Source organism: Lissotriton vulgaris, chromosome 12 (genome assembly GCF_964263255.1).
Source record: "Lissotriton vulgaris chromosome 12, aLisVul1.2, whole genome shotgun sequence".
NCBI classification, from domain to species: Eukaryota; Metazoa; Chordata; class Amphibia; order Caudata; family Salamandridae; genus Lissotriton; species Lissotriton vulgaris.
This window is the reverse complement of record NC_141700.1, coordinates 549,042,098-549,065,690: the sequence shown is the minus strand read 5'-3', so window position 1 is coordinate 549,065,690 and position 23,593 is coordinate 549,042,098.

Below are 23,593 nucleotides of genomic sequence, written 5' to 3'. Positions count from 1 at the left end.
ACTTTCCACACCCCCTCTGACATTCCCCACTCTCCACTCAACTCATTATAACCAGACAAGGCCCCGTAACATATGACCTGTGTAGAATCTTCAGTTGCACTAATCTGAGCCTCATCTGTATCGCTACCACCTTCGGAGAGGAGACCGCCTCCCGCCAATCCTCGTCTTCTAGCGCCAACCCATCTGTACTCCAGTGCGTCCTGAGAAGTGCCAACAGGTCCTCCATATTATTTATGAGCTTTTTATAAATTAGTGAGATAGTCTTCTCTGGGAGGTACCCGTCCAACACTCGATCTTCTAGAGGGAAAGCGTCGGGGAGCATCTGCAAGCAGATCATGCCTTATCTGGAGATAACGGTAGTGTTCACTTTCATGTAGGCGGTATTGTGCGCCCTCCCTCGCACTTGGCCATATATGGCGACCGTGCGACGCAGGTGAGTGTGACCTAGTTTAGGACACCCCCGCGCCGCACGGCCACCAGCTGCTGCGTGTGCTTCCCGCCTGAGGTGCTGCCCCTGCCGCCGCCGTGTGACCACGCCCCCTGCCACAGAGTGGCGTGGTCTCCTGCGGTCTAGCGCTGTGCTCGCCTGGTCTGCAGGCTCCTGCACCCCGTTGTCTTGCTGTGTGCCCCTCTGCCTGTTGAGTCTAATTTTGTTATTTTGTATTGTATTGTATTGCTTAGTGTATTTTCTTCGCCTGTCCCCCTGTTTGTCGCTCCCCCCGGTCTGCTCCCTCCCCGCTCCCCGCTTCCCGCCTCCGCCGCTAACCACGCCCCCTTTCTTTGTGTGCCCTCCCCGCTCCCGCCTCCCAGCTGCTCCGCCCTCCCTCGCACTTCGCCATATATGGCGACCGGGCGAACGCGCAGCGGGCGCGCCGATTGTGCGCCGAAGGCGCGCCAAAGGTGAGCCCGTCTGCGCCTGGACCGCGCCCAGCGCCAGGACCCCTGGCCCCCACCAACGGAAGACGACCCGACTGTCCTACAACGCCACCGAACTCAACGCACTCAACACCGGCGGGATCCCTGGATGCTACCGAGCCACCCCGAGGCGCACCCACGGACCCTTCAGCTGCCACGCCTGCAAGTTCACCTGCATCCGGACCTGCCCCACACCAGCACCCGCCAAGCCGAACACCAGCAGCAACCACCTCAAGTGCATCCTGCTCAACACCCGCTCCGTCCACAGGCACGCCATCAAACTCTGGAACCTCCTCGACACCACAGCTCCTGACGTCGCCTTCCTCACGGAAACCTGGATGAACGACTCCTCAGCGCCCGACATCGCCATCGCCATCCCAGAGGGTTACAAGATCACCCGAAGAGACCGCGTCAAACAGACTGGAGGAGGCATCGCCATCATCCACAGGGACACCATCCACATCACGACCAACACCGACGACACCCTGAAAACCGCCGAACACCTACACTTCCAGATCCGGACCGACCCGAAGACCACCCTCAGAGGCACCCTGATCTACCGACCCCCGGGACCACGCACACAATTCAGCGAGGACATCGCCGACTTCGTCAGCCCGCATGCCCTCCCCTCCGCTGACTACATCCTCCTGGGGGACCTCAACTTCCACCTGGAGAACAATAACGACCGCAACACCACCACCCTGCTCGACAACCTCGACAACCTCGGACTCAAGCAGCTGGTATCCACCCCCACCCACGTCGCCGGACACACACTCGACGCCGTCTTCTCATCCAGCAAAGACATCGCCTTCAGCCACGCCACTGGACTCCACTGGACGGACCACAGCTGCGTCCACTTCACCTTCAGAAGAACGACGATCCACTACCACCAGCAACCTGTTGCTCGAAGAAGCTGGAACAAGATCACAGCCGACCAGCTCGCCGCTTCCCTGAGCCAGCACCCCCCCACCAGCTCAGCGAACCCCAGCCAGGCCGCCGACAACCTCACAAAGTGGATCAACAACTGCGCGGACGAACTCGCCCCACTGAGGACCCCGCCTAGCAGACCCGGCAGCAGGAAGGCCCCATGGTTCACCGACGAACTCAAGAGCTCCAAGAAGAACTGCCGAGCCCTCGAGAAAGCCTGGAGAAGGGAACCAACACCGGACAACATGACCACCCTCAAGCTTGCCACCCGGAAGCACCACCAACTGATCCGCGCCACTAAGAAAACTGCATTCAAGGACCGGCTGGACAACAACGCACACAATTGCAAGGAACTCTTGAACATCGTCAAAAAGTTCTCCAACCCCAACGCCGGAAACAACGACATCACCCCATCGCAAGACCTCTGCAACTCCCTCGCCTCCTACTTCCACAACAAGATCGCGGACATACACAACAGCTTCAGCACTCAACCGACGCACGCCACAACCGAACCACCGCCCCCCACCACCACCCTCCGCGCCTGGACTCCGATCAGCACCGAAGACACCATCCGCTTGATGAACTCCATCCACTCCGGATCTCCGACCGACCCCTGCCCTCACCACGTCTTCAACAAGGCCGACGCGGTCATCGCACCCCACCTGCGGGACATCATCAACACCTCCTTCGACACCGCCCCTTCCCGGAGAGCTGGAAGCACGCCGAACTCAGCGCCCTACTCAAGAAACCTACAGCGGACCCGACCGAACTCAAGAATTACCGCCCCATCTCGCTCCTCCCGTTCCCAGCCAAAGTCATCTTAAAGGCCGTCAACAAGCAGCTGGCCGCCTTCGTCGAGACAAATGGATCCCTCGACCCCTCACAGTCTGGCTTCCGAGCCAACCACAGCACCGAGACCGCCCTCATCACTGCCACCGATGACATCCGAGCCCTGATGGACAACGGAGAAACAGCGGCCCTCATCCTCCTAGACCTCTCCGCGGCATTCGACACTGTATGCCACCGCACCCTAGTGCAGCGCCTCAGCAACGTCGGAATCCAGGAGAAGGCACTGGAATGGATCATCTCCTTCCTCGACGGAAGAACACAGAGAGTCCGTCTACCACCGTACAAGTCAGAGGCCACCGAAGTCATCTGCGGCGTCCCTCAAGGATCCTCGCTGAGCCCCACCCTCTTCAATGTCTACATGAGCCCCCTCGCGGCCATCGCACGCCAACACAACCTCAACATCATCTCCTACGCTGACGACACCCAGCTGATCCTCTCCCTGACCAACGACCCGCCGCCGCCAGAGCCAACCTTCACGAAGGGATGAAAGACGTAGCCGAGTGGATGACGACCAGCCGCCTGAAACTGAACTCAGACAAGACGGAAGTCCTCATCCTGGGTTCCTCGCCCTCCGCCTGGGACGACTCCTGGTGGCCCCCCGCCCTGGGCAGCGCACCCAAACCGACAGACCACGCACGCAACCTGGGCTTCATCTTGGACTCCTCCCTCACCATGACCAGACAAGTCAACGCCGTCTCCTCGTCATGCTTCAACATCCTGCGCATGCTACGGAAGACCTTCCGGTGGATCCCCACCGAGACCAGGAAGACGGTCACCCAGGCCATCGTCACCAGCCGACTGGACTACGGCAACGCCCTCTACGCCGGAATCACCGCCAAGCTCCAGAAGAGACTCCAGCGGATCCAGAACGCCTCAGCCAGACTCATCCTCGACATCCCACGACACAGCCACATCTCCGGACATCTGAGAGACCTGCACTGGCTCCCCGTCAACAAAAGAATCACCTTCCGCCTCCTCACCCACGCACACAAAGCCCTACACGATCAAGGCCCTAGCTACCTCAACAACCGCATCAACTTCTACGCTCCCAAACAACATCTCAGATCAGCCAGCCACGCCCTCGCCGCCGTCCCCCGCATCCGAAGAACGACAACAGGAGGAAGGTCCTTCTCCTACCTGGCCGCCAAGACCTGGAACTCCCTACCGACCGACCTGCGCCTGACCCTAGACCACCTCTCCTTCAGGAAGAAGCTCAAGACCTGGATATTCGAGCAGTAGCAGCACCCCCCCCCCCCCCCCAGCGCCTTGAGACCCTCCGGGTAAGTAGTGCGCTATATAAATGCCTGTGATTGATTGATTGATTGATTGCTTGAGGGAATCAAATGTAAGAACCATGCTCTCCCTCCAGACATCTTTAATCTGCATGATCCCGATGAGATCCCATTTGTCAAAACCCTTGGACTTCCATAAACTTCCAAGTTTCTCCGAACTCCATAGTGGGGTGGCAAGTGTGAGCTTCCCCTCCCACCAGAGCTGTCTATTGGCTGCGAGCCACACCTGCACGGCGTGCGCCGTTGGTCCCGCAAGGGGAAACCGGCGAGGTCTGGCATATAGCGCCCTAGTGAAGTCGCCCCCAGTCGCCTGCCAGAGGTCCATAGCATATCCCAGGTCGGGGGGGGCCCCGTACACAACATGGTTCACTGCCGCCAACTGGGAGGCCCAATAGTATTTTCGTAGTTCCAGCAATCCTGTCCCCCGTCATACCAGGTGAGAGTGAACTTAGAAAACGCTATCCGGGGCCTACCTTCCCAGAGAAGCTGCCTCTGGAGGGCCTCTATTTCCCTGAAATAAGATGACGGTACTGGGTCCATTGTGTTCTGGAGTGCGTACAAGAATCGGGGAAGGGCCATCATCTTGAAAAGCACCGCTCTACCCAATAGGGAGAGGGGTAGTGCCTTCCAGCGCGCTATGTCCCCCTTAAATCGAGTCAAGGGGGGGCCAGATTGTTGGCATACCGTAATTTCGGGTCAAGCATGATATAGATACCGAGGTATCGAAACCCAATCGGCTCAATTTGTATCAGGCAAGTCTGCGGGATGACTGGCGGGTCGCCTCTGAGAACGAAGAGCATTGATTTTGACCAATTAATTTCAAAACCGGAGTGCCTCTCGAATACAGCAAGTACGTCCAGGAAACACATCAGGGACCCCCTAGGATTGCTGAGGTAAAGCAGGATATCGTCGGTGTATAAAGAAATTGTATCCTCCCATTCCAATGACCACGCAGGCCTCGTATTGATCTATCCCATCAAACCCACGCCACCAAGGGCTCTAAAGCCAGAGCAAACAAATTGTGAAGTGTTTTAAAGTTTTTTTATCGCTTTGATAAATGACCTGATTTGTATATGCATTTGGATCGTATGACGATTAAGCTGATGTTTATAAGCAGTGAAAGACGACCAAGACATATCTATGTGTATACTAAACAATCGAGCCCATGATCAAAGTTGGTCCGATCATGTATTTACATCGACTTTTGGTTGTAATACTTGTTATTAACTTGTAGAAATGCTTTTATGGTTTTAACCAAAATAAAGCTAAATTAAATTAAATTAAACAACCTACGCTTTGTGGGATATCCAGAGAAAGCGGAGGGGCAATCCACTGAGCTGTTTCTGGAGGATTGGATCACAAACACCCTGGGGCCAAAACGACTCTACATTTTTCACAACTGAACGGGCACACTGGGCGTCAGCTCTGCCTCCCAGCCCGGGCGCTCCGCCACATGCAGTCATAGCATCCCTGGCAAAGTTTAGAGACAGATGCAATCCTGCAACATGTTCAGGCACACGGAACACCACTGTTTGAAAGCCAGAACATAATTATATTTCCAGACCAGACCCATAAAGTACAGGATCTTCGGAGAGACTTCTGGTCTATCAAAACACTGCTACCTGACAGGGATAGGAGATACAGCCAGATGTTACCAGCAAAACCTAGGGTTCAACATGGGGTAAAGGCTTATTTCTACGTAAACCCTAAGGAGGCCAATAATTGCCTGGATTCAGGGCCGGACTGGGAACCGAAACCAGTCCTGGCAAACTGCTCGGCCAGCCACCCTGGGGGGGAGGGTGGGGTGCGGCCGAGCTGTTTGCTAGTTCCGGTTTAGGCTGATTTTGTTACAGGGGGCCGATATTGCTGGTTCCCGGTAACAAAAACGCCCCCCCCCAGGGTCCCAAACCAGCCCCCACACTGGTGGCCCACAGGGGAAACGCCCGGTGCCCGCTACGGCCAGTCCAGCCCTGCCTGGATTCACAGGGCGAGCAGCCCTGGCGGCATACTCCAGAACGTAATAAGAGGGGTAGTGGTGCTACACAACAGGGACCTAGGACATGCAGACACCTTTCGGACTCTTTACCAGGCTTGGCGATCCGTTGCACTGGAAGAATCTTGGTCTGCCCAGATGGCACGTTGGCGTACTCTGTGTTGCAGACACTCAGGAGTCCTACACACTATACAGGCACACAACAGACTACAGAAGTGAAACCTGGGACCAAAACCATTGGTGAAGAAGTGAACTATATACATGTGCTTTATACCCTTTAGATAACTGAGTAAAAGTATTGATATAATTCATTGTTGTTAAAGCCAAAACATTCATGACAATACTAATGTATGCTGGTCAGGGACATGGTGGGAGTAATTTTATGGGCGGTGGACCGAGTGTGGGGCAACCCCAGTTTCATTCTACTACAGGTTACAATACTAACAGTAATATACTTAAGGTGTTGATGGGAGTTCACTGAGTATTGAGTTAAGACGGGGTAAACCCAAAAAAACCCGAGGACCTGGGTCACTAAGTACAATGCAGGAAAAAATGGCCCGAGTATTCACAGTTATTTCTAAATATTCAACTTTGTTTACATGAAAAAGCGTTCACCACATAAATCTAAATATGTGTGTTATTTAGACAAAATAAACAATAAAGCTGGCAATATTCGAGGACTGATTGTATTTATTTATACAACCGTGGTCATTGTGAATTGCTACTTCACAAAGATAATTTTCTTTTTCAGAGATATAAACATAATTTTTTCAAAAGCGTCACAATGGTAGTGCTCTCAGTGAAGGAAGGAAGGGATGTGCAAGGGTTTGTGAGGGACTAGGTAAAGGTGGTGTGACATTGATGGCATCACATTAAAATCAGTAGGGCTTTACACTTAAACTACTACACATGTTCCCTAATCACATCACACATAGGCTTGACAAATACATTGTATTGAATCCTATGGTGTGCTGGGTTGGTGTGGTCTACGTTTCGACCCCTATGGAAGTGGAAGGGTTATTCTTGCCTCATGTTGGGGTCTTCATCAGGAAAAAGATGTGAGCACCTAGAATTTACAGATCAGCATTAATTGCTAGTGGTGGACTGTCTGCATGGTAAAGGCTAAGAGTAGGAGAATACCTACATTGGTGTACCGGTCGGCGACTGAACCATCACTGTTTGGGCCAGCGTGGGCTCCTGGAGAGTCTGGGGAGAAAGGGAGGCACAAATCTCATTATGATTGGCTGGCTCATGGGCCATATGCCCGGAGGGTGGGGTGGTAGCTAAGAGAGGGAAAGACTTACTAGGGCAATGCTCATAAGATTGAGCAAAATCTCGCACCAATGCTAGACCGAATTCCTTAATTATCTTGCATCATACTGAAAGACAAGATCAGAGGGCGGGGGGGGGGGGGGGGGGGGAGATTAATCGCATCGTTAACATGGTAGGACAGACTAATGCGATGTATCAGGAAAACCACATGGTGTCATGACAATCATCGAGATACTCTAGGCGGGGCCGCATTGGTATGTTGGACCAGCACATACAAGCGATCCGAATCATGGGGTTGGCAGGTGGCTGAAAGTTCAACATCCTTACTGCTCAGTGACAGAGGTTAAGGCAGTGGATGCAGTCATTGTATGACGGTCGGATTAAATCGGTCATGAGATCACCCTTGACTGCTTCAACATAGTGTGGCTACTGATGGAGAAGGTTAACAAAGCTACTACGAGGGCACTTGGAAGGGCTGGGTAGTTTAGGAATCAGAATGGTAAATAAATTAGGGGAAGCTCGTACTTCGCTAACGTGAGGCTCAATATTGCAAGAAGCATGCAATCGTTTACGACCTCGGGGCAAAACCATTTCTTACCTGCTGCGTTAGTCAGCGTGTTCTGCAGTCGGCCGCTCGAGATAGTGCCACAGTGAGTTATAGGTATCTCGCGGTGCCGCCGCTCGATGCTGGTCCTGGGGGCTTGGCGGCTCTAAGCCAATCACCAGCCAGACCGGCTAGGGACCGTCTCGTAATCAGTTACGTGTTCGAGGGAATGCTTAAAAAGAGGCTCCTTCTCTGTTTGGTAAGTGAAGGATTCAAATGTATGATGTGGGGGGAGTTAGTCAAATAAAGATACAGACTATCTCGAGGTGATTCAGATTGAAAAATCGTCTAGATTCACATAAATCATTGTATGCAGGAACATTTCATGCACGGATTCTATCTCGAGGTGATTCAAATTGCAAAATCGTCTAGATTCATTAATGTGGATGCATTGTATTCACATAAATCATTGAATGCAGGTACATTCCATGCGCGGATTCAATCATGGATATACAGACAAACAATTTTTATGCAAGGACCTGCCTAAAAGTAGTCCATTGAGCATATATTCCAATACTGCAAGAGAGGAACAGAACTCTACATGAGGACGTGCGGATTAGACATTGTTAAGGCATTGCTGTGTCTGGGTTGGTATATATATATATACATTCACAGTAAAGACATTTGGTAGATATATACATTCACAATAAAAGACATTTTAGTGGTTGATTGCCCCGGGGTTCACTCACACCTATCCTAATTCATAAGCATATAATGGCAAAGCCGTAGGGCTAGTCTAGTCTGGTTAGGGGTTATTGTCTATGTCTGTCTATTCTGGTTGAGGATTATTGTCTATAGCTATGTCTGTGGGGTATGTCTACTCAGGATCTAGTCCTGCCAGTTGTGCAAAGTTCGCTTCGAGCTCGTTAAGGCCTTTTGTTATGGTGTTGAAAGTATGCATCCATTTGCACTCCCTGGTATTTAGAATGGAGTTCAGGTTGCCCCCTCTGGGGCCCAGGGTGATCTTCTCAAGTATCACCCATCTCATTGATTCTGGGGTATGTTTCTTGTCCACGTAATGTTCTACTAGTGGTGCCCCTGCCGTCTGGCACCTGATCCTGCTACAATGTTGGAAGACCCCATTCTTTATCTTTTGTTTGGCTTGTCCAATGTACATAAGCTTGCATGGGCATAAAACAGCATAGATAACTCCACTGGTGTTACAATTGGTGAAAGCCTTGAGATCTATGGTGAGATTGTTGTGGGTCTCTTTCTTAGTTTCCCAGCATGTAGGACATGCTCTGCAAGTTGTACATTTAAAGTGTCCTACAACCTCTGGTAGGTTCCAGTGTCCTTGAATGGTTGGTGCCTGAGGTGTTTCCAATAGTGAACGGACCACATGGTCCCTTATATTTTTCGCCTTTTTGAAGGAATGCATTGGAGGTTCAGGCGTGTCAATGACATCTGCAATCAAGTCCCAGTGTTTAGTCACAATTTGTTAATATCGTTGCTTTTGGTGCAGTATGTTGTTACGCATATCATCCGTTCCTGAGTAGGCGTACGTTCTCTTGGTGTCAGTAGAGTTGATCTGTCCTGATACCAAGCTCTTTTTCTAGACCTGGTCACCAATCTCCTGGGGTAACCCCTCTCAATCAGGCGGGAAATGAGATCATCAGATTCTTTGAAATAGTCATCCTTAAGGGTGCAATTCCTCCGGATGCGGAGAAATTGTCCGAAAGGTAGGTTGTCTCATAGTCCTCTTGTGTGATGGCTTGTGTGTCTCTGGAGGGTATTCCTTTCCGCTGGTTTTCTATATAGAGTGGCATATAGGACCCCATCCCTTTCTTTCATGCTGATATCCAAAAAGTCTATGGACTCCTTATCCATATTCATGGTGAATTTGATATCATCTGACTGTGTGTTAAGCCATTCTGTAAAGGAGTTCAGGGTCAGTTCATCGCCAGTCCATATCATGAACACGTCGTCTATGTATCTGTGCCATCTGGAGATCTGGTTACGATATGGATTGTGACTTGATAGTATACATTGCTGTTCAAAATCTGACATGTACAGAATTGCCAGATCCGGGGCGAAGGCAGCGCCCATTGCCACTCCTTTGCTTTGGATATAAAACTTGTTTTGAAATACAAAGAAGTTCTTAGTCATGGCAATTTCCAATAGATCAATGATGAACTCTGTGGGGACCCCTGCTGGTTGTTCCCTCTTTTGTAGTGTTCTTCTCAAACACTCCAGAGCTGGCCTCTGCGGGATGCTGGTGTAGAGAGAGATGATATCCATCGTGACCAGGAGTTGGCTACTTTTGTTGAAAGGGATCTGGTCAACCAAGTTGATCACTTGCATCGTGTCCCTTAGGTATGTGGGTGTTGCCTCTGCGAGTGGTTTTAGATCTATATCCACATATTTGGTTAGTGGCTCCAGAAGTGATCCGCACCCTGAGATGATCGGACATCCAGGTGGTTTCGATAAATTTTTGTGGACTTTAGGTAGTACGTAGATCGTTGTTATCCGTGGTTGGTTGACATTTAGGTAGTCCGATTCCTTCTTGGTGAGAAAGCCCATCTCATTTGCTTTCTTGGTGATTGCCAATATCTCCAATCTGATCTCCTTGGTGGGATCTGCTGCTACTGATCTGTAACTGACACCGTCCCTCAATTGGGAAAGGATTTCAGCCTTGTCATCTTCAGTATTCAACAGCACGATTGATCCGCCTTTGTCGGCTGGTTTAATCACCACTGATTTGTTGTTCTTGAGTGAATTCAGTGCTGTACGCTCTCCTGTCGTGATATTCTGTTTCACGTATGGTCTGGCTTCACAAGTTTTTAATCCTGCAACATGTTCAGGCACACAGAACACCACTGTTTGAAAGCCAGAACATAATTATATTTCCAAACCAGACCCATAAAGTACAGGATCTTCGGAGAGACTTCTGGTCTATCAAAACACTGCTACCTGACAGGGATAGGAGATACAGCCAGATGTTACCAGCAAAACCTAGGGTTCAACATGGGGTAAAGGCTTATTTCTACGTAAACCCTAAGGAGGCCAATGATTGCCTGGATTCAGGGCGGGACTGGGAACCGAAACCAGTCCTGGCAAACTGCTCAGCCAGCCACCCTGGAGGGGAGGGTGGGGTGCAGCCGAGCTGTTTGCTAGTTCCGGTTTAGGCTGATTTTGTTACAGGGGGCCGGTATTGCTGGTCCCCGATAACAAAAACGGCCCCCCAGGGTCCCAAACCAGCCCCCACACTGGTGGCCCACTGGGGAAACGCCTGGTGCCTGCTACAGCCTTTCCAGCCCTGTCTGGATGCACAGGGCGAGCAGCCCTGGCGGCATACTCCAGAACGTAATAAGAGGGGTAGTGGTGCTACACAACAGGGACATAGGACATGCAGACACCTTTCGGACTCTTTACCAGGCTTGGCGATCTGTTGCACTGGAAGAATCTTGGTCTGCCCAGATGGCACGTTGGCGTACTCTGTGTGGCAGACACTCAGGAGTCCTACACACTATACAGGCACATAACAGACTACAGAAGTGAAACCTGGGACCAAAACCATGGGTGAAGAAGTGAACTATATACATGTGCTTTATACCCTTTAGATAACTGAGTAAAATTATTGATATAATTCATTGATGTTAAAGCCAAAACATTCATGACAATACTAATGTATGCTGGTCAGGGACATGGTGGGAGTAATTTTATGTGCGGTGGACCGAGTGCGGGGCAAACCCAGTTTCATTCTACTACAGGTTACAATACTAACAGTAATATACTTAAGGTGTTGACGGGAGTTCACTGAGGGCCTCGGTCTTACTGGGCAGGCTGAGTGCCTTGGATTCACTGGCCTGGTGGGGTGATGGGTCCTCTGCATCACAGGCTCATTGTAGAGGAGGATGTTGCCTCTCTGAGGGGTTGAGGCAATAGGGACCTGAGGGTTGGCCTGGTCGGGGTAGGTCTTCAAGTTTGGACTCATAGCCTGTGGGTGAGGGTATTTACCCATGATTTGGGCTCAGGTTCTGTTTTTTGGGGAGGGTCAGGCTCAGGCTACATGATGTTGGCTACGAATATGGACTTCAGTGCAGGGCTAAGAGGGGGCAACTGCAGCAGCATCGAAATGCACAGTGGGAAGATGGTGCCGGAAAACGCAGGAATTTATGATTTCAGATTGGAAACTTATCAACTGGAACTTCAGGGGATTGGATCAATCCAGTAAGCAACAGAGGGTATACTCCTATTTATGCCGATATGGTGTTTCAGTGGCTTTCCTTCAGGAGACCCACATCTGGGGTCCTGTATACCACATCTGCATTGTGAGGTGGAGGGGACAAATATTCACTATATTGTATTTTAGCTACGCCAGGGAGGCTATGATCTGGGTGGCGCCTAGGGTCCCCTTTTTGGTGAAGAAGGTGTAAGAGGCCCCAAGGGTCAATACGTGATAGTTTCTGGGACCCTGGACGCTAGAGATGTAGCCTGGCGAATGTGTACACTCCAAATGCAGATGACAGTAATGTGTGCAATCTCGGAACAAGTGTGCACAATAACAATTTTGACAGGGGGACTGAATTGCGTACTTAATTACAAGTTTGACCGTCACCCCCCCCCCCCCCAATCCCCCACCCAAGGTAGATGCTAAGCCAACAATGGCCATTACTCTTCGGGAACTGATGAGCGGGTTGCAGGATGCATGGAGAATGCTCCTTGGAAGCACAGCGGCATAGACTATTGCCTGTTATCTGCTGACATGCTCCAGTGGGTGGACATTTTTTCTTATTTAGAACACTACTTGTCAGACCACTTGCCTCTGCTGATCTCCCTCAGAATCCATAGACAGGCGCCTGAGGGGCTGTTATGGAGAATGAGTGTGGATGCGTTGTCAAACCAGGTGTTTGCAGGAGAAGGGAAGAAGGTAATAGATCATTATTTTGATCAGAACTAGAGTAGCGCATCCACAAGAGCCTTTGTAATTGGATGCGAAGAAAGTAGTGTTGCTGGGGGAATGCATGGAAGATCACATATGGGGTTAAGCAACAGGTCACTGGATGGGTCATTGGATGGGCTTGGTAACCTGGAACAAGAGATAGTAGAGCAACCCCTTAAACTGCCATATTGGCAAGAATGTAAGAAGGAGCTGCTGGATACCTGGGACATATTAGATACATTTAATCGCATCAATTACAGGAAGTGATTACACAGGGAAGGAGACAAGGCTAGCAGGATGCTTGCTATGCTTCTCTGAGACGAAAACAGATGCGCACCAATAGTAGGACTTCAGAACAGACAAGGGCGTATGGTGACCGCACAATGGGGCATCCTGAGGTGTTTAAAGAGCACCTACAGGAGGTGTGTGGAGCACCACGGGCCAGAGATACTCAAGATAGTTTTGCATACTTGGCTGTTGTACAAATGGCCTCTTTGTCCAGGTATGAAAAGGACATTCTGGACGCCCCCATTGCCAAAGAAGAAATTATAGCAGCAATATGGGCAATGAAGACAGCCAAAGCCCCTAGTGGGGATGGCCTACCAGCTGAATTTTACCAAACTAGAGCAGGGGGAATCGACAAGCGCCTACTGGAAGTATATACAGAGGCATTTGAAAGGGGGGCTGTTCCCAGCTTCCATGAAGGAGGTGCTCATAGTGAGGCTGCCCATGCCAGACAGATGGTACAGTGATATCCTCCAACTGCCCTTTATCAATGCTCAATTTGGATGTAAAAGTTCTCAGTAAGATTTTGGCCACTAGGTTATTAGCGTACCTGCTCCAGTTGATTGCAGAAGACCAATGCAGGTTCATCCCTCACAGAAATCCCTTTGCCATCTACGATGACTGTCATTGGCGATGCACTCACGTACTTTACAGAATTACCAGTTTGCGTTTGCACTAATGGACATTGAACAAGCCTTTGACTCCCTGTCATGGGAATTCCGTGGGAGGTTCTACACAAGGTTGGCATATGAGAGACCTACATAGGATGGGTGCAGCTACTGTATGGAGTCTCCACGGCAAGGGTGCGAGGAGGGTGTATAGTGTCGCTGAGCTTTGCGTGAGCCAAGAGACCCATCAGGCGTGCCCCTTTCGTCCCTGCTCTTCACCTTGGCAATAGAGCCGCTGTCTTGCCAATTACAAATGGCACTGCAGGAATGGGGGATTCCAATAGTGGAGACCACACATGTGGTCTCCCTCTATGCCGATGACGCATTAATATGTCTACATAGCCCGTCATACTCTGTCCCCATCATGCTGGCAGTACTTGCTGAGTTTGGTGAACTCACCAGACTGCATGTGAATCGTAAATAATAAATACTGTTCCCATTAGGGAGGCTGGTGGGCAGACCGGTTAAAGATTTACCACAGCTCGACCTTCCTTGGGAGACGGAAAAGGTATTTGGGGATTCTTGTAACACACTGTGCTAAAGAATTTGAGGCTGCAAATATAGGCAAAGTGATTGACACCCTGAACCCTCCAATAAAATTGGAATACACTCCCTCTCTCCCTGATGGGGAAGGTCGGCTTGGTAAAGATGACAGTACTTCCTTGAAGTTTGTATATTTTCCAAGAAACACTATTTAATATCTATAGCAGCAGTGGGATAGCTAGACCTACTGCCACCGGGGGCGGCCCCTAACTTTGCTGCCCGGTGCAGGTAAGAGCCTGTGGAGGGGGCAGGGGGAGGGGGTGATGGCCGATGGCCGACTTGTTCCAGGGGGAGGGGGTTTGGTTATGTGCCGGAAGACTTGTTCTCAGGGGGTTAGGATGATGGTGGTAGTCCACACACTCATCTTGCTCACTCAGCCGCCCCCAAAAAGAGTGCCACCTGGGGGGGGACTGCCCCCTTCCTCAAGCTACACCACTGCAAAAGAAGTTCTTTCTGGAGCTAGACAGGGTAATTGTTGAGCTGTTGTGGGCATTTGGAGAAAGAGAGATAGCTAGCCTTATTACGATGAAACGTAAATGGCAGAAAGGCAGTCTGGAATTACCCTGCCTGGAATATTGCTATCTGCTGCACAACTACAACATGCATTCCACTGGTAGGACGACCAAGATAACTGGGAACACAGACTGTTGAGGGGCACCTGCGATGGGGACTCACTGCCCGAGATATTAATGTTGGGGACAAAGGCCCTGACAACTTTACCATATGCAATTAGAATGATTTGCAAGGCATGGAAGCGGGCGGTAAAGGTCATGCTGAAGAGGGTTTTCTACGCATCTGACATGAGCATCTGGGCACTGCGTCCATTTAAAATTATAGAACGGTCTATGTCCCTACATAAATGGCCGGAGGGAGGCTGAAATTCTATACGTGATCTCTACCCTAAAGATCGATTCATTACCATGGCGGATGCCACTGAAGCCTTCCAACTTGGACCAGGTCAACTCTTGCAATTCACTAAAATAGCGGCTACAGCTTTGGCCGTATTTTCCTGAGACTCCACCAGCCTCCCATACATTGGCCCCTGCTGGTCGTCTCGGGGGCTGGAGGTTGATCTCTCATATTTATAGGGCCTTGAGAGAGGATGCTCCCCTGGCTGAACTCTCGAAGCAACATGAATGGCATACAAACCTAGAGACGACCCAACGACACAAGCCTGGGAGGGGAGTCATGAAGGAGTAAAAACCACAACCACTAATGCGTGGTTTAAATTGTTGCAGTACTATGTGATTCCCCTGGTATACCTTTGCCCCAATAGATTACATGCCATATATCCGGAGAGCTCAGTGGAGTTCTCCAGAAGCAACGGGCAAGCAGCAGACTTCCTACACATAATCCGGGGGTGCCCAAAGATTGATAATTACTGGCAGTGAGTTCTGACGAAGGTGAACAAGGCCACAGGATGGGAGACACCTACAGAAGTTGGCCCATGCCTGCTGGGACATATCCCTTTTCAAAAAAAGAAGAAATTAAGAAGAAAATGCCATATTCTGGAGCTGGCACTGGCAAAGCGTGAATAGTAATCAGGTGGCTATTCTAGAAAGAGTTGAAAGTTATGGATTGGCTAAGGGATATGGCTGAATGAACGAATACTGAAAGGAGTTATATGAGTAAGGCGCAAAGAATGAAATATTGGAGGACATCCTGCGGACTTGGGCGGCAATTCTCTCAAAACTGCTGACATCGCCAGATGAGTTACCCCCATAGATCAAGGGGGTACCATGGAGCAAGGGGTAGATATGATTGCGGTAGATCCTATGGGGAGACCCTTGACACCTGCTACACACTTACGTACTTTGTTAGTATTCGTGTCATTTCCACTTTGTGAAAATATGAATACAATTTGATATGCACGAAACCTGCACAAAATAAGTCAGTGCCTGTGAGGGGTGGAGGGAGAATTATTTGCTTGTAAACAAATTGTGAAATAATAAATTTGCTCAATGCTGTTGTTGTAACGTTGGAAAAGATAATGAAAATGTACCCTATACATTTTTTCTTTTTTAAAATATGGCATCAGCATTCAATAGTTGTTGCTTCCATTGGAGCTGCTTAGTAAACCTAATACTCAGATAATCAAAATTCTCAACACTCTCAATTTGGTTCCCATAAACCATTCCTTTTCACTTCAATCCCAGTGACTATTTCAGTGACATTACCTTTGTTACCTTGCAAATAATAGTTTTATGCATCACTTGCAAGTATCTGTTAATGAAGAACTGCCACTCCAGGTCATTTACAACACATTTCAACTTAGCAGAATCCTTCCATGAAGGCTTCAATTAAGCCAAAACACATAATTTGCACAATAAAATGGTGCTGCTGAGTCTGGAGTGCTGCTTCTTCATTGGAAGATGTTTGTATTTGCATGTGAGAGTTGATGGGTGTAGTGCCAGAGGCACTCTATATATATGGGACCATGTGATGACCTTTGACTACCATTGTTTTAATTGACTTGAAGTGTTTTACTTTACTCTAGCCTTAATGTATGACATCATGTTTTTGCACTTGCAAGGACTTAAACATTTCATTTTGTGTCGCCTTGTAGCTTCAGAGTGGGAGTGCTTCATAGAGTAGAACAACCTTGCAAGGAAGAAAACGAGTGGGATGTGCATTTGAAAGCATGAGAGAGAGAAATGTGTGGAATGTACTTCTCTGTCTAGGAGTGTAGTGTTTTAGGCAGTGGTGCCCAAATGTGCATTATGTTGTACATTTGGAAATGACGTGTTTGGTGCTATAGGCAGTGGTGCACAAATGTGCATTATTTTCTACATTGGGAGATTTTATGAAGTTTTTACTATTGGCTTTGACATGCCCTCATGCCGTCTTGAAATCTGACTCTTGAGCTCTGCACATATAAGCAGGCCCTAGGTTACTAACGTTATTTAGGTTATTCATGTTCAAGATTGTTTTCTGTACTTTTGGAGATATTTTCTACTTTTGTAAGCTTCACTAAGATAAGGCACTGGAACATGTGGGAGCGCAGAAGAATACCTGACAACTCCTTTGCCTTTGGAATGCTTGTGGGAGATTGGGCAACTCCAGTAAGTTTCCTTGGCGCAGAGGAGGTTTTCTTGGAAACGTCTAGAGCATTGAGAATACGATAAAACTGGGGTCTACTGACTTGATAGGTGGGATTTTGTTTTGGCCTGAAGGATGGACGCGTACATTCAATGTGACAGTTCCCGGCTTGCGGATTCTCTTTACCCCAGGGCTGTGAATTCCCCAGTCTGGTGTGGGCTAAGATGAAGTTATTGCTGCCGGTGAGGCATTTTCTCCGATTATTGGCAATGTGATGTGTGAGGGTGCTTGTGTGCTCAGTCAAGTCTCCAGTGGTTATTATCATCTGATATATTCTGTGTGTATATATATATATATATATATATATATATATATATATATATATATATATATATATATATATATATATATATATATATTATCTTTCCATTCTTTCCTTTGCTGATTACTTGCATTTAACAGTGCCTATTTTTTGTAGTGGACGTCCAGTTTTATTATCATTGGATGTATGTCATTACAACGCATGCTTTTTCCACGCATGCCTTTACAACGCAGGTTTTACAATGCAAGTCGTTACAACGACTTGCGTTGGGGGCGCTGGATAGTCAATAGTTTAATTTACTATTCCAACTCCAGTCCCCTTGGATAGTAGGGAAGGTTTTGGATAGTAAATTAAACTATTCCCTATCCTACAGCGCCCCCCAGAGCAAGTCGTTGTTTTTTTTTTTTTTTTTTTTAATTTTTATTAGCATCATGAGTAACATCAAATACATATATATACAGTGTCAGACAATTCATATAAGATAAGGCATCAATCAATAACAATACTAAAAATCAATATTTCTGTTAAATCATTAAGACATAATTACTCCCCAAATTTCTTGTATCTTCCGTTTTTGCCTCAATCCCTTAGTCATCGCTAAAGAGTTTTCCATATTATAAATGTCTTTGACCAAAAGCCACCATTCCATGACCGTGGGGGGATGACTTTGTATCCAGGCCCTGGCGATAGTTAATCTGGCACATGTAAAAAGTATATTCATCAGATCACGAGATCTATTGTCTACCCCAACGACTCCAATCAAAATATCCAATTGCGTGAGTATAATTGGCCTAGCCAATTTGGTCGAGATAACACCAGCTACATCATTCCAGAAAATGGATAGCTCGGGCATGAAAAAAACATATGAACAATGTTTGCCCCCTTGAGTGCACATTTAGGACATTTTGTACGATCATTAAATTCGTTCGATTCATTATTAAAAGCCCATTTAAGAATCCTGTCAGGTGAATAATACAGTTGAAACAAAGTCCTAAACAGCTGTAGTTTCAAACTAGACGATTGAACTGCATTATTTAGGCTACTTAGTGAGGAGGTTATCATAGCTGGTGTTACATTCACATCCAACTTTGTGCTCCATTTTTCTGCCACCTTACTAATGTCATCCTTGTGTAAAATAGAAAAAGTCTTATACCCACAACTGATCAGTGCCTTGTCAGAGTCCCTGTACATACAGCTCCAGATTTCGGATTCAGATATGCTATCAAGGCCTGTTCTACGGATAATGTAATCCTTAATCTGATTGTATTTAAACCAAGCCCTTTCTGGTAATTTATACATCATCTTTAGCTTTTCAAAAGTAGAAAATCCAGTATGGTCATACAAATCTCCCAAATTATTTATGCCATTATCCGAGAACATAGAAGTAGCTGAGTCATGAAAAACACCTGATAACCCTGGATTATACCAGAGTGGTGTTTTGGCATGAAATAAGGAGATGTTATTCCTAACAAGGATAGATCGCCAGATATTAACTGTGTCTCGAATCGTCTTAAACCGTACTCGTTTAAAGTAGTTGGGGTCGTTGAGTCTGTAAAAAAACATAATAGCTTCATCCCCTAATATAAGTTTGTGAAAATAAAGACATTTATCAGAAATGAGTAGGCTGCGAAAGCGAGTTAAAAAAGCAGCCCAATAATATAATTTAAAGTCTGGTAACCCAAGTCCACCTTGGTCATAGGGGAGCTTAAGCAGAGATATCGCCCGTCGTGCTTTCTTATACCCCCATATGAAACTGCTAATGATACCCTCCAGTCTGCTAAAGTAAGTATTACATACTCTTAAGGGTATAGACCGGAAAAGATATAGAAATCTAGGTAAGATCTTCATTTTGATTAAGTTAATTCGTCCCAAGATCCCCATTGGAAGTTTGTGCCATTTTTTAAGAAGAAGAGAAGTTTCTTTTAATAACAATTCATAGTTGAGTGCAATTATTGAATCTAGATTAGAAGAGATTTTAACCCCAAGGTATGTTGCAACATTACATACTCCATCTATTGGTGTTAGTGAAGTAAAATTTGTGATTATTTGCGTTTTGCTGACATTTAACCTATACCCTGATGCCCTACCATATTTATCTGCTTCGATACCTATACCTGATATCGCTTCAGGGACATTTGTAGAAAAAACCGCTACATCATCTGCGTAGGCAGTTATTTTTAGTGCATTAAGACCATTTTTAAACGGTACAATCATCTCTTGCTTGTGTAATGCAATCAAGAAGGGTTCTATTGCTAGAGCAAATAACAGAGGAGACAGAGGGCACCCTTGTCGAGTGCCACGTTCTATTGGAAAGATAGGTGAGCATTGTCTTGAATAACATACTTTACCCCTTGGTTGGTCATATAGGGATTTAACCCATTTCAGGTACTGACCTTTTATGCCGAATGCGACCAAAACTGCCCATAGGAAGTCCCACCCCACTCGATCAAATGCCTTTTCCGCATCTAAGAGAATCATTCCGAGTGGGGTGGGACACGTCCTAGCAACATCAAATGCCGATATAGCAGTATTAATGTGAACGGTAGTATCACGTTTGGGGATAAACCCGTGTTGAAATGGTGAAACCATCTGTGGCATTAGTAACGCAAGCCTTGTTGCTAGTATTTTTGCAAATATCTTTGCATCAGCATTAATTAATGATATGGGTCTATAAGACCCTCTCTCTTGTGGGGGTTTCCCCTTTTTAAGAAAGAATATAATTTGAGTGCGGTTCCAGGATTTTGGGGCTTGATCTCCTTTACCAATAGCTTTGATGACCATCATCAGGAGAGGAATTAATTCTTCCTTCTTGTAACGACTTGCGTTGTAAAAGTTGCGTTGTAAAGGTACTGCGTGGAAAAAGTTTTGTTGTAAAGGATGTTTCCCATTATCGTTATTATCTGCTTGTATTTCATCCCATGCATTTAACAGTTGCATTTGACTTGTGCACACACACACACATATTGTTTCATTTGACATCTGGAAAAGCCTTTCTGTTGAAGTATTGCACTAATAAAAGCCCATGCTTTATTCTGAAAACTGTCTTTTGATGAGCCTCATTTTATGAGAGTGCAAGCCTCTTTTCAGGTGTTTTCTTGCTTCATCATGCGTGTACCTTCATGTGGGAGTGCTGTATTGCTTTTATTTGGGAATGCGAAGCAGGACAATGGATACCACACCCTGTTGCGGGTACCTGCTCATTTGTGGATTAGGTCCCTCTTTGGGGAGTATTTCCAAAGTGGCGGTCACCATTGTGTTGTTATAATTAGGTCAGAATTTCCATGGGAAAAGCATTTTTTGTTTTCCTAATAACCTTGGTGCCATTTGATGAATCTTTACAAAACATGCGGCGGAAAAGGTATCCACCTCAGCTCCTTTCTGAAAAGGTTTGGAGTGATCTACCAAGCTGTGGTCGAGAAAAAGGGGGCGTCCCAAAACACTCTTTCATCATGCAGTTTTCATAGTGATGTCACTGACCATCATGAATGATGTAATATGTGACGTCATCAGCAGCACATTGCGGGGGCGCGAGTTATAGTTAGCTCAACTAACTATAACAGGGGAATTTCTATGATTTTCTATGAGTGAAATGTCCAACTAACTATAACGTCCCTGAAACCTATAGTTTTTTCTGTGAATTTCTAATGTTTTTTAAATGCTAATTTCTAATTATAACGTGCCTTAAACCCATGGTTTTTTCAGTGAATTTCAAAGTTTTTTTAAATGCTAGTTTCTAATTATAATGTTCATTAAACATATCTTTTTTTCCTGTCTTTTTTCCCATTCTCAACCTGGTAAAAACTGCAAATCTCACCACTCTTCCATCGATAACTTCCGCCAACAAAATCGCCACAAACTAGAGCCACAACTAACGCTAATGACATGCAAACTAGGCATTCCCGTGCAAAAAAACCACGAAAATACCACTTTCCAATATTTTCAACAACCAGCCAAATCTGCAATGCTATCTAAAAACAGGCGATAGGCTGACCTACCAGTAACAAATAAAATCAACCTTTAACTGATGTAAAGACTTCAACTATCTACTGAGTAAATTACACCCAACTCACACAGCATCTCAAAACTAACACGTGATAGAGGTACTAATCATGCAGCTCCGACACCCAACAAGGCCACAGCACCCAGACAACTCCTCCACTACTACCACCAAGGCAGCGCAAAACAGGACAACGGACCTTCCCAAAATACCATATCCCCTCACCCACACAATAGCTGAATGTTCGGAGATGTGGAAACTAAGTATGTGTGAAGGAGGCAAGTCGGCCGTCAACAATAATTCACACAATGCCAAGTGTACCGGTGATGTGCTGCACAGACCTCACTATGCAAAGCACAAACCTCTCCATGTGGAGACATACTATTGATACTTGGAGTGTAGTGCACAGTGGAGGCAACCATATTACCTCTGGCAGTGGGTAAGATCTCGGTCATGTAACTGTGTTGTCCCCCCCCTTGAAGCGGAAGCGGAGTGGGCTGGTCCAACATACGCCACTCCAGAGTAGGAGTATGAATAAATAGGCCAGGCCCTGGGTGTGGTTCACTTGTGCAAAGACCAACGAGCCATGACCACGGGCCACCTCCACGCAAGCCCCATGTGAACCTAGCACCACAGCACTGCAGACTTATGTCTGTACTGACCAATGCCTTTGATTTTCACTGCGGACAGCAGGGTTCACGACTTGAATTCAGCCTTGATTTAATAATTGCACAGAGAACTGTACTCTATGTCCTCGGATTTTGCAAAGAAGAAGTAACAAAAAGCATTCCTTGATGTTAATGCTAACTGCTGCCTTCGATCTACACTGCGGACAGCAGGGTCCACAACTTGAATTCAGTCTTGATTTATTAATTGCACAGAGAACTGTACTCTATGTCCTCGGATTTTGCCAAGAAGAAGTGACAAAAAGCATTCCTCGATCTCTATGCTAACTACTGCCTTCGATCTACACTGCGGACAGCAGAGTTCACAACTTGAATTGAGCCTTGATTTATTAATTGCACAGAAAACTGTACTCTATGTCCTCGGATTTTGTCAAGAAGAAGTGACAAAAAGCATTCCTCAATGTCTATGCTAACTACTGCCTTCCAAATGCACTGCAGACAGCAGGGTTCAAAACTTGAATTCAGCCTTGATTTATTAATTGCACAGAGTACTGTACTCTATGTCCTCAGAATTTGTCAAGAATAAGTGACAACAAGCATTCCTCGATGTCTATGCTAAGTACTGCCTTCGATCTACACTGTGGACAGCAGGGTTCACAACTTGGATTCAGCCTTGATTTATTAATTGCACAGAGTACTGTACTCTATGTCCTCTGATTTTGTCAAGAAGAAGTGACAAAAAGCATTCCTCGATGTCCATGCTAACTACTGCCTTCAATCTACACTGCGGACAGCAGGGCTCACAATTCAGATGAAGTGGCAATTGCAGATGATGCAGTCCAGTTTGCAAGACACGTTGCTCCCTCTGCAGCCCACCGGGACCACGACTCATCGCAGGATGCTCACACACTATATGCTTCAGGTGCTACTAACTCACTGCACCATAAATCATCACCATGTGGCCTTATCAAGGCAAGACATAGCTCCCAGTGCGGGCCGCCATGACCACGTAACATTGCAGTGTGCACACACGCCGAGTACTGAAGGTGCCACGAACTGTGCAGCTCAACTCAGCGCCACGTGGCTGTGGGCCCATCCTGACCACTGCATGCACCCTACACTGGGTTTACACAGTTCACAATTCAACATTAGTAGCGACGCAAATTGTGTAAGAGACTATAATGGTTTAAGAAGACCAAATAGTCCCAATCTGTGCAGCTCAAGTCAGCGTCACCTGCCTGTGTGCCTTTGCTGACTGCTGTCTCCTTCCTACACTGTGGAAGACTGGAGACACGTGGTGCCAACTAACCCTGTTCAACACAAGCCGATCCCACATGTATAACTGGTTCCTGCCTCCTAAATGGCAGCAACCTCAACTT